This window comes from Thalia democratica, chromosome 3 (assembly GCF_965202585.1).
Source record: "Thalia democratica chromosome 3, ktThaDemo2.hap1.1, whole genome shotgun sequence".
Classification (NCBI taxonomy): domain Eukaryota; kingdom Metazoa; phylum Chordata; class Thaliacea; order Salpida; family Salpidae; genus Thalia; species Thalia democratica.
In genome coordinates, this window is record NC_139167.1 from 79,401,298 (window position 1) to 79,414,780 (window position 13,483).

The 13,483-nt window shown below is 23.2% G+C and overlaps 2 non-coding genes across 2 annotated transcripts; both read right to left on the reverse strand.

Moving 5' to 3' along the window:
• Positions 1–5,512: 5,512 nt before the first annotated feature.
• Trnaa-ugc (transfer RNA alanine (anticodon UGC)) lies at positions 5,513–5,584 on the reverse strand. Its single transcript has one exon. It is a non-coding gene; the product is annotated as a tRNA-Ala (tRNA).
• A 1,222-nt stretch (positions 5,585–6,806) lies between these two features.
• On the reverse strand, positions 6,807–6,878 carry Trnac-gca (transfer RNA cysteine (anticodon GCA)). Its single transcript has one exon. It is a non-coding gene; the product is annotated as a tRNA-Cys (tRNA).
• Between the last annotated feature and the right edge of the window lie 6,605 nt (positions 6,879–13,483).

A 13,483-nucleotide genomic window follows, 5' to 3' on the forward strand; every position in this document is an offset into this window, starting at 1 on the left:
CTTTTTTTGTATTAAATTGTATTTATTTCAGTGCAGTTGTTCTTCATATAACAGCAGCTATTTAGCGTTTTATTGGCTTTCAAAAATCTAAATTTAGTTGTGTACTTAAGTTTAAATCAGCTTATATACCTACAATTTCTATTAACTAGCAAACTTGTTAAATTAGTATTGGATTTCTTTTAACTAAAATAATAATTAACGGTGTTTTGTTTACTCTTAATTAATTTCATCAAACAATAAACATCTTGATAAAAAATATAAAACGAATTTCAACAAACAATTTATAAAACTTAGGATAACCTGAATATTTTAATAAACTTTAAACTTTGTCTTTGATGTCTTTTGTAGTGTATACCAGGGACGTAGCTAGCTCAAAAAATTACGAATCTGCAAAAATTTAACCCATCTGAAATGACGCCGCGGGAAACGTCTAAGCAGGAAAACATCAGCTTAAAATACCTCTAATTTTATTGAATTTAATATGAAAATATGCAGTTATGTTAACTCTTTAAAAATAAAATGTCGAAGTATGAGTGAAAGCTGAATACAAGGCATTTTGTTTTGCTCCACACCCCCTATGACTCTTTATGTGTTGCCACTTGTGTAAACCTATAGAAATTTCTTTGAAAATAATTTACAAAATTAAAATTTTACTTAAAACATTTGTATTAATTTACATTTAAGGTAGTCAATGGAAACATTATTAAATTATGCAACCTTTGTAACACAAAATCGTTTGATTTGGAAGAAATAGCTACAACTTCCAATAGAATCAATTTTTCAATCCAGCTTTTTGACAAATCAAATGTTTAATGCGCTAATTGTATACAATTTAGATTTACTTAATTCGTTTAATTTTTACTACACAAAAAATGCAAGAGAGTACATACATGTCGAAATTATCTCCCAGGAGTGCATGGTTAAACTAAATGAATGCTTAAGGCTAAGAAAGCAGAGTCCTTTCAAGCTAAAATTTTTTTCGCACTTAAGTTAAGTTTTGCAGATTTTCAGATACGTACCAAGTTACGTACCTGGCAAAGGTAAAGTATGTTAATATCAGTACTAATATTTACTGTTATTTCTAGTTTTAATCACACTAGTACTGTTCTTAAAATATTTTTCTAATAATATACAGTAACTTCTCGCTTATTTACGCACATTGTGTCAACAGAACAAAAATGCGTAAAAGTACGAAAGATCGTAAAGATACAAGAGGTACCAAATATACTTACTATAATGGCTGTTTTTTGATATTGCTTCTAGTTAAAAGCAGACTGGGGAATTTCCCACTTTCAACATTTTGTTTACTTTATCACAAACACGAAAACAAAAGAAAAAACTATATGTATATTAAAAAACAAGAATTTAAATTTATATAAAGTAATATTATTTAAAGAAAAATTTTACTACTTTTAATAATAAGAAGATTTTATCTTTATCTTCATTTATATGTGAATTATTTGATACTTAACAATTATATTCTATTCTACTTAGCAAATTCAATTTATAATTAAGCATTTATTTGTTTACAATTAAGAAAAGGTGTGTTGTCTATATTAATCTAATTTTATTTATATAAAGGGAAAGAGTGCTGTATTATTTATTTGTGTTTTAAACTCTCATCACTTCATTATACTTTCATTATTTAACACAGTCATATTTCGTTCAGAACTTTAATTTAATCACTTATTGTTAAAAAAATTCTGATATTCTGGTGTATAACTAAATGCTTATCAATTAATCAAGGAACATAATTTTACAAAGTCTAAAGATATAGAGAGGCGAGTTAGTATTCAAAAACATATTTTAAACTAAAATTATACAATAAACCTAATTTGTGCAATATTAAACTATGTAAAAATTATATTTTTTGAAATTTTTAGAATTCTTAAATGCGTAACTAATCGAGAATGCGTAACGTCACGAGTTCGTAAAGATGCGAGAGGGTTACTGTATAAACATTTTAAATTTGATTTTATTCTAAAGATACATATGAAAGAATCAAGTTGAAAATTAATAATTTTTTCTATGATACTGTTACTTTAGTCTTCTAAGGTGTATGTTTTATTTACCAAGTTTATCAATTCTAATTAAATTAAAATCTTATATGAATTATTAATGTTATGCTATTTCATTTTAAATCTTTTATTTTCTAGTAATGGCTAACTTAACTTAATTTAGTAAGTTATAAATACAACTTCAATTTTTGTCATCTAAAAGTTTTTTTATATTAATTTCCATACTATTTAAGCTTTATTAAAACCAGCTGAAATGAAAAATTATAAATACAAAACCAAATTTTCCTTAAAACCTTAGCGTTTTTTTAAACTAAAAGACAAAACCAAAAATATTTCAATAAATCAGCTATCATATCTAACAAAATTGAAAATTGTAAACAGGTTTGCTTAGCTTTCGCAACCGAATTTTTAAAACTTTGAAACACTTAAAAAAACGATTGTATTTAAGTGGGATTATAAAGCTGACTTCCAAAATTGAAACTTTCAGAACTAAATGGAACAAACTTTTAATAATTTACAACTGAAGTTTGTTTTAAAACTAATTGTAAGTCATACAACACAAAAAGAAACAAATTCATTTTAATAAGCTACACAAGACATTTGATATATTTTTTCTTTTTTGAAAAGGGCAAACAATCGAGAGCCTTACAAAGTCGTTTGTTATTTGTTTAATCCATTCAATTTTCATATTTGTTTTGTTGTACGGCTGACAATGACATTTGTTTTCTTAATAAATCGTATCCACTTGGTTGTCGTGTATGTTGAAAGTTCAAGAACATATTTAATTTTGATCTGTGTTTAGCAGAAATGCTTTGCTTCAAAAACAAGTAGACTAGTTCAGTTATTAACATATTGATGATCGTACAAAAAAGTTTTATGTAGACATTACTTGTGGTGTCTACTAACGACATAATTTTATAGTTTGTTTTAAATACATTTTAAAAGCTTAGTTTTAAATTCTACATCAATATATATTCAATAAAGTACTTCACTTTTATTTTATTTTTCTTGGAGCTTAATGATAGTTTTACAAGTTACTTCATAAAAAAAATTGTTTTTCAAATTTAATTACGTTTTAATTTAAAACTAGAACTGTAAGTTATTTTAAAAGGTTAACATCAGAATATATAGCAATATCAATGCATTTAAATGCCATTTACACAAAAGACCTATTTTTAGTACTTATTTAGTAAAAACCAACTTAAGCCAAAATAAAATATGGTACTAAATTTGACTCAACTTAATAAAGAAAAACAAAATGTTTAATACAAAATAATTTTAAGACCAACAATTTTTTTGATATTAATTAACATCTACAAAAATATTATATAATTATCTTTTTATAAAAGAAAAAGCATGTAAGAAAAAACTTACATTACAACAGCCTTTATGTTATCAGTATCAATTTACTTTGTTAAACGCTTGTTAGGCAGTATTTATAAAAAGCAATGTAAACTTGTATCAAAAATTACTAAAAGTGGTTTTGATAGCAGATTAAGACTCAGTAATAAGATAGGTTTTAGTCGTGTATAACTTTCTTCAATACTCATAAAGTATAAGCAAAAAAATATTTTGTCAAAATAGCTTGCTTTTTTACATTTAGGAGAAAATTATTCGTATAAGTGTTAAAGTCACTGGTAGAATTAAAATTAACAAGTAAAGTATTTAAGCTATTAACTACCTACCTACCTAATTATTATTAGTTGTTCTTTTTATTACCTAGCTGTCATGTAAAGTTTAACTGATTATACATAAATTAAGTTTTAAATTTTTTAATCTATTGCTTTTTAGAAAACGTATATATTAGATTTAAGGCAATAAACATTCAAAAAATGTTCAATTTTTGTTTGTTTTTTTAAACTAATATGAAAAAAGTATAAAAAATTATTTAGAACAGGTACTGCAGATTTATTCGAACAATTTAAAAATATTGGTTTATTAAAAAATGTTTCAGAGATATAAAAATTTTAAATCAAAGTAGCAATTGTTTATGAAGTTAAATATTTATTTTATTACTATTTACAAAACTTAGTGTTAGTTAATCAATTTGAGCAAATTAGAAAAGAATTTGACGTTATTAGAGCTTCATTCTTCAAAAAAAGTATACATTCATTATTATCTGTTCAGCTAAAAAGCCAAAAATTCTCTATCAAAACCTACTTAACAAATTAGTTACTCAAAAATAAAGTTTTCCAAAACAATTTACTGCAAAAAATTCTGTTTTTAAAAAGTTACGATAATCAACTAAATTTACAGGAATTAAAAATTCAAATAAAAAAGTTATATAAAGCTGTTTTATGTGTTTTTAATTTTTTTTCCTGTAACAGTTCAAAATTAAAATTTGCTCTTCACCGTTAAAAAAGATAAATAACCAAACGTTTTTTATTATTTTTAGCTACTGAAAACTAGTTTTAATTTTTTAGTTTTCATTTAAAAGACGTTCTGAACAGGTTACTTATTTTCTTTAAAACGATCAATATTAATATACAAAAAAAACTTTAACGAAAAAATTAAACTTGTACTGGAAAAAAAGTAGGTTAATATTAATACCTTTACTTATTGTTATTTCTAATTCTATAGAGTTTTAACTACTGCTACAATATAAGCCTTTTTTTGTAATATCTTGCCAATAATATACATTTATTATTTAAAGTTAGGTAAACAACTGCTGCTGATCTATGCGTTACATCATGCTAGCTTTTATGATGATCTTATAATAATGTTCTATAAATAAGAATTATGAAAATTTGGAACGGGTCTAAATTGCACTAAAATAAAATTGCACAGGTTACTAAATTGCATGAGGGGACAAAAGTGCACGAAAACAAAATTACACCAATGCATAAAATTACACAAAGCCAAATTCCACGAAGCAGAATTTGCAAAAAGGCACAAAATTGCAGCAGGGAACAAAATTGTACGAAGATGATTCTGCACCAAGGGTCAATTTTGCATAAGTTACATTTATGCACGAGAGTAAAAAATATAGAACAAAAACTAAAACAAAATACAAACAGAAAAAATAAACTAAAAAATAAAAAAACAAAAAAAAGTTACTGACCGAGGGTAAGGGTTATAGGTAATAGTGATAGTAGAAATAAAAATATAAAATAATTAACATAAAATAAATTTAAAAAATAGTAAAAAGAAAAAAATCATTAAAAAAAAAAGCTACCGACCGATGGTAAGGGTTAGGGGTAACAGTAATAATAAAAAAAAAAGATGAAAGTAAAAAACAAAAATTAAAAAATTAAATTAAAAAAAAACAAAAAGTTTAAATAACTTACCGACCGAGGGTAAGGATTAGGTAAAAGTGTTAGTAAAAAAAAAAAACTTAACTAAGAAAAATTAATAAAATAATGAAAAAAAAATAACCCGTGCAAAATTATCTGCTCGTGTAAAAGTGGCCCTTCATCCAAAGGTATGTTCGTGCACTCGTGCAATATAGACATCTACCCATGAAAATGATATATGAAATTGGTAAAAATAAAGTGTGGAGGCGCCGGGGATCGAACCCGGGGCCTCAAACATGCAAAGCTTGCGCTCTACCACTGAGCTACGTCCCCACCTGTCGGTTAACATGTAATAAAATTTATAAACCCTATAAGTGTGTACTTACACAAAACTAAATCAGTCTGCATAGTCAGACCAGCATAGTTAATAGTAGTTTTTAATTGTCCAAAGCTAAGTTTATATTTTAAAATGTTTTTATTAAAATATAATATTTAGCTATGCTTAAATTTTTTTTATACAGATTTAGTTTTGTTTTTATTGTTCTTTCTTTAATTAGGATTGATGTTACTTGCTAAAATTAGTTGTTAAATTCATAAATTAGTTAAAATCATTTTTAAAACCAAAAATACTTTAGAAATTATTGTGTAAATTAGTTTATTAAATGTTTCTTATTGTTTTAATTTAAAAACAGTTATTTATTTTATCTGAAAATAATCTTATATTTAATTATTGTACTACTATTTGACATTTTTATTGTAACTACTTTCATTACTAAAGATGTTTTTTTCTTCTTTTAAGTCAAAAACTTGATTTACTAAAGCAAGTAAAGTAAATCTAACAGTTAACAATAAAATTTAGTTTATTTACAAAAACATAACATTCTAGAATTTTTTTATATATGTTTACACACTATAATTTTACTAAAAAATAGACTTTTTTTTATCCATTTAATGTTAGTGTTTTTATTAGAAAGAGCTGATTAGGCTTATTATTGTTTAAATAATCTAATGTTAATATTTTAAGATATACAATACCAATACTCTTTTTCTTCTTTTATGACATCTTCTGTTTTTTTTTAAGTTTAACTATAAAACAGTTTGCTTGATTAATGTGTTTAAAAACACTTTTATTTGTGTGACGTAGGAAAATTTTGAATTTTTACTGCAAAATTAAACTATTTTTTTAAAAATAAATTTAAAGTTATACAATGAAACTACAATAGTCGACATAAGGTATTGACGTTGTATATACTTAAATTAGAAACTCAAGATAAAACATATGTGATAAATTGTTTAATTTTTAAAGTGTAATTATGATTAATTAACGGTATAAATTGAAATAACGCTACTATTTCTTTAAAGATAAGTTCGTTTTTTGAACAGCTACTAAGTTAATTAAAAATAATTTTCCTGTTAATTAGTTTTTTTTTAACTATTATATTTTTCAATCAAATAACGCTGAATAAGGTAGCTAGGCCTCAAACATTGTGAAATTGGATCTTAAATTTTCATCAGTAGTTTATAAAATATATTATAACTTCAACAAACAAAAAAGAGGGGACACTCGGATTTGAACCAAGGACCTATCGATCTGCAGTCGATTGCTCTACCACTGAGCTATATCCCCATGCATTTAAATTGAGTAATAATCATATATAAAGTTTTAATTTGTCCTACGCGTTCAAGCGAATTGTTAATGTAAGCACTAACACTAGCACTAAGATAATCATGAATTTAAAAATTTTAATTTACCAAAATTTCAAACTTTGTTTATGAATGAAATATAGATAATGTTCTGATTAAGAATTTTTAAAAATAAAAATATTTAGTTTAAATATAAGTATTGTAAAAAATTTAAAAAATAAAACGTGTAAGTATTCAAACTTTAAGCATCACTTTTTTATTATGCCCTGGTTTTGAATTATCTAAATCAAATTAAGTAATTAACAACTTGAAAAAAAAAAGGTTTTTACATAGTATTTATTTTGTTAGCTTTTTATAGAAGCATTTAACTTATAAACATAAAACTTTTGTGTACTTTATTAATCGAAGTCTAAAAAAACTATTTTTACAAGACTAAATCGGAAATTAAAACATACTTATAATGAATTGTTTATATACATTTCTTTTGTAATAAAGCACTAACAATTTTTTTATAACACTAATAACACTTTAATTTTGTGTGACTATAAAAAATAAAAATTCTAACAAATACAACTATTTCAATATGTAACTTGCTCTTACTATTTAACTTTATTTTAATAACTTGATCGATTTTAACAAAAAAGGCATTTATATTAATGTGTATTTAAATTTTATTTAATTTTAACCGTTAGGTTTATCTAATTTTATTACTAAAATAACAAATTGGTAATGGATAGATTGTACTTGTATTTTTTGATCTTTATTGTGTTGTTGATTTCTTCTTTTAGCGGATAACTTAAACATATTTTGATAGTTTTCAAAATTGTATAAAGTGAACATTATTAAGTTTTTCAATTTTATACAAGTTTTTATTGACGGTAAAAGTACATTTTTTACTCATGTAATTTTAGTACAGTTGTCACACTTTTATTTTTAATTAATTTTTATATTTTGTAAGTTTTTAAACTTAATCTTACTTTTATGATCAATTTACAACTTTATAGGAATCTAAAGGAAAAAAAACACAATGATAGATAAGCTTTAATTAATTTTCTTAATATTGTTCAATAGATCATAGTAGTAATCTAAATGTTACTCAGTAGTAAAAGTAACCTGTAAATATTGTATAATTTCAAAGTTTACAAATTAATATGTGTTACAAAATTATACAAAAGTATAAGAACTAAATTTTAAAAAATTCTACATTTGAATAGCCCATTTAATGAAGTAGTTATATAAACAAGTTTAAATTTTTAAAAAGCACTGTTTTAATGCTACTTATATTAACTTATTTATGAGTTGCTTCTTTAATTTCTTCATTTAATTGCCTACTTTTATTTTAATTTTTGCAGTCTTATATGTATACCAGCTTATCATTGCTACTTATGTTTTTTAAGTTAGTTTTTTATAAAAAGTGTGATTGGAAAAACCTACCACTGGTTTACTTTATAAGTAAAATTAGGAAGCATTTACAAGCAATACTTTAATAAGTATTTTTAAATCTCAAAGTTGAAATTAAATATTTATTACATTATTTGTTCATGTGTATGTATTTTTAAAGTTTTATAAAATGTATAAGTTATAGAAACGATACACTTATAATACCTTTGTTTATATGAGATTTCTCTGAAAAATAATTAGATTTGAAATCTGAAATTGCAGCTAAAAACTGCAATTAAGTTTGAATAATTCTTTTAAAGTTTAAAAAAATACTTTGGTTAAAGTTTTATTCTCTAAACCATCGGTTTTCAATTATTTTAAACCATCGGTCGGGTAGCACTTTTAACAAAATTAATTGTTATTAAATAGACTGTAGTTTTTGTAAATTTCATGTTTAAAAATATGAAGGTTTATTTAAGTTTTAAAAGTATTTTTAAATGTTTGTCTAGCTAATTTTCTTCAACTAAAGTAATATAAATATGTATTTCTTTTTTTTATACAGGCTAATTTAATTTTTTGCGTACATTTAATCTTCAATTTTTGTTAATGTAACTGTTAAAAGAAAAATAAATATTCCATTAAAAAAATTTTGAATTGTAGTTGAACACTTTTAATGAATAATGTACAAGTTAACAATGAATCCTAGTGTTATTTCATTAAATGAAATAATTTTTTGATAATCTATAGTTTTTTATGAGTCAGGCCTGTAATAATCCAACGTAGATAAAGTTAATCTAAAAATAAACTGGAACAGTTGTAACAAAGCCTTCAAAATCTTTCGAACAAAATTGAGAAACTTGACATTTTTACATTTAAGTCTTAAGACAACAATATATTAGTTTGTTTTAGGATTTAAATGTTGGTGATTCATCATTCTGATTTCAATTGAATTTTATACTTGACATTTTACAATTTTTATTGGCATTTTCATACTTTGTACGTTTGATCAGGGAACATATTATGTCCAGATAAATTTTAAATATTTACTTTGAAATTATAACACATCCAATTCTGATTAACTCTACTAAAATAACACTTTGTAAACAATTACAATTTTTGAACTTAACATGTTTTATGGGTACAATAATACATATGTTTAATACAAACTTTACTAGAAAACAATATTTGTTGTAAAAAATTAGCAAAATTGTACAAAAACTTAAAAAAGACAAACAAATCTATAGCTTATTTATATAATAACATTTTTGTATTAAAAAAATAGATATTAACTGATGAACGCCATGCATAAAAGTGTGAAAATATAAAAATAAACACATATCTAAACCAAATTTTTTTTTAAATTAGGTTTTAAAATTATTTTTAATATTAACTGTAAAATACTAACTCACAATAAAAAAGACACGATAAACTGTATTAGCATTAGCTTTTTTACATTTTTCATTGTTAATATTCGTTGTGTAAATAGTATTTACAAGAAAAAAAGTTAGTTTTAATAATTTAACTACTTATTTTAATTTAAAACTGTAGATGATTGTTTCCTTTATATTAAAGTTAATTTAAATGTTAAACAGACTTTTTTACTTTATCTTACCTTTATTTTTTCTTACCTCTGTATTTTTGTTTGAAAAGTTTAACTACGAATAGAAAAAAAAGTATTAATACTAAATATATCTAATGAAATGTACAAAACTAAAATAAAACAATTTTTAATATAAACAATTCACAACAAGAATTAATATTGCTACTATTTTCGTTATTTTCAGTGTTCGAAAAATTAATTTCTATATAAAAAAAATTATTTGTTTAACAAAATTTTTACACTAAATTAATAAAAAAAAATTATTGAAATTAAATAAATTTAAGTTTTGCTAAAATTTTAATTTCTAATATTTAAAGGTGGAAAAGCAACTAATAACACATGTCAGTTATTATATTACTTTTTAAAGTGAATAGTTAGTATACTACACTTTTTTTATAAGCCAAACACATAATTTGTAGCTTGTTTGTGAATTAGCATTTTATTTCTATTAAAGCCAACTAAAACCTATATATCATATCAAATATGCCAAAAACTACTTGAATATTTCTGATTGAAGTATAAAACTCAAAAGTTAGAAACCGTATAAACACATACACTAGTCTGCGCTAAAGAACCAAGCGGACGTTTTTATTTGGTTAGACAATAAAAGTTTGATGTATTTACTGTAAAATAACTGCATAAAAACTATAAAATTTTTTGTGTGTTTAAGTTAAGTATTTTGATTTAGGACTAAAAGACAATAAGTAATAAAAAGTTTGAAAATAAACTCTTAATCGTTTACTTTTCTGTTTTCGGACTTTAATTTCAAGATTATGTTACTATTTGAAAACAATAAAACAAAAAGACATAAGATTTTTAATTATTTTACTATAGTATTACTGCTAATTATTTACAAAGGACTACAAGTTTAAAGAGAAGCACTTAAAAGAAAATAAAAAAACTTTTATTCATATACAAGCAAAAAAAATCGATGATTTTCCTGTGTTCAAAGTCTTTTATTGGCTAAATATAAATTTATTATATTGTCTTCAATAAAGATGATAGAAATTACCTTACCCGTAATGCGTAAAAAATATTTTTTTCCATAATTGTAAAGGTTTTATAATTACAACATTGCAAAAATAACAAGTATTATGTTTTATTTTCCGTAAATAAGATGATAAATGCATAATAAAAGTAATATTTCTGCATAAAACAGTAAACGAACCGCACTATGTCATTTTTAGCATCTCCGTCATCTCTGAATTAAATTTTCTAAGCTATTTATAAAGTTTAACCTCATTGCTTAGCAATATATTAGTTACTAGTTTTTGACGTTAAAGTTAATGAAAATAAAAAAAAAACATTTTTCATTCTCAACAGCCCGTGTGGATATCAAGCTAAATTGAAAATAAAGTATTAGCAAGTACTTGACTTAAATTAAACACGATTAGTCCTAAGTGCTGTAGCAGTTGTATAAACACAGTCTAATGAAGTAGCTTATTTGTGGTTTGTAGTTTATTATTTTATTCTATTATCGTTATTCACGTAAAACTAGCACCAACACTGCAGTTTGTTTTTTTAGGTAACATACTTTTCTTATTATGTTAGTTTAATTTTTGCAAAAAAAAAACATAAAAACTATGCTTGTGAAAAAAATTATTTAAGTTCTAGTATAAGTTTAAGCCCTAGGGATATTGTTTAAAAACAGTAAACTATTTGTACAAAACGGTTCTCGTTTGCTATTTAAACAAAAAAAAAATATTGTTGTTAAAATTATGCATTTTTAAACTGTTTTAATTAAAACTGAAAGACTATACTATAAATTTTAATAGCTATCAAGTTTTACAAACTTTTATGATTTATGGCTGCTGTAACTATAATGTCTAATAATTAGTTTTATAGTAACTAAAAATGGATTAAAATTTAAAAGTTTTTTTAATTTCAATTTCTGTTATAAACTCTAAACAATTTCGATTTTTATTATTAGTATATTAATAGTCGTTATATAAAAAGACACTTTTAAACACAAAACTAGTTTTGTAGTAACAATTGAATACTGAAAATTGACAAAAATAGTTAAATTTTATCAAGCAGATATGTAGTCGAGAGTATAACAAAGGCAAATAGCTTAAACTTATAAAAATATTTATTTTCACTAGGTCAAAAAATTTGGAGACCATGTAAACATGCACTTGAGTAGGAAACATTAAAAGTTTTTCATGAAGTTGTAGAGTATAAATATTTAAGTTGTTTATAAATAAATTAAAAAAAATTTTTTGAAAGTTGTTTAAAACAATTGGTCGTTATTGGTACTCCAATTGTCGCTAACTTGGTTTATGCATTTTTAAACTCGACTATGTTGCTATGGAAATAATCTTCGTTGTTAAGACAACCGGTAGGTCTTTTTATGGGTATCCTTTAATGGGTTTCCTAGTTGTAGCAAAAGGATACCAATAAAAGACTTACCTCCCCGGTCGGTCTTTTTATGGGTATCCTTTCAAAAATTGTACAATTTTATGTCAACGTGACGTATTTTTTTCAACTTCTTGAACAATTTTAATTTTAAAGTCATTTTACATATATTTTTTGTACAATTTTATTTCTAAATCTTTTTACGTATCTTTTTTCATTAAATTCTTCAATTTCTAAAAACTTAAATTTTACTTTTATAACTTGAAAACTTTATTTAAACTTAAATCTAATTTACTGTTAAAATTCAAAAGGATACCCATAAAAAGACTAGACACTGCTTTGAAACTTTTTATGGGTGTCATGTTGAGTTTATTTAAAATATCTTGTTTTAAGCTTAAATTTTACTTTTATTACTTGAAAATCATATTTAAACTGTTTTAATAATGAAATTTAAAAGGGTACCCATTAAAATTATAAACAATGCTTTAAAACTTTATATGGGTATCCTTACTTACACTACATTTATAAAATTTTCAATTTATATAAATTTATATATTTTTCATTAGTTTTTTACAACCTAGTTAAATCAACAAAGTTGTACTTGTAAAATAAAAAAAGTCATATTTCTTTTCAATTTCGTTTTTAAAGTCATATTTGAATTATATACCGTAGCTTTAGTAATAGTTTTTTAAAAAAGAAGTATGTTTTTAAATAAGGTAGCATTCAGTAGATAAAGATTTATTAGTTAATTATAACTTCAAAACAAAATACTTAGATAAGATAGGAAAGATTCCTATATATAGTTTTAAAGTAGTGTTTAGTCTTTTTATGGGTATCCTTTTGAATTTCAACAGTAAAACAGTTTACATAAGATTTTCAAGATATAAAAGTAAAATTTATGTTTAAAATAAGACTTTTGAACAAACTCAAATCGATACCAATAAAAGTTTTAAAGCAGTGTTTAGTCTTTTTATGGGTATCCTTTTGAATTTCATCATTCAAACAGTTTAAATAATATTTTTAAGTTATAAAAGTAAAGTTTAAATTTAAAACAAGATATTTTGAACAAACTCAAAAGAATACCCATAAAAAATTTAAAATCAGTGTTTAGTGTTTTTATGGGTATCTTTTTAAATTTCATTATTAAAACAGTTTAAATAAGATTTTTAAGTTATAAAAGTAAAGTTTAAATTAAAACAAGATATTTTGAACAAATTCAAAAGAATACCCATAAAAAGTTTCAAAGCAGTATT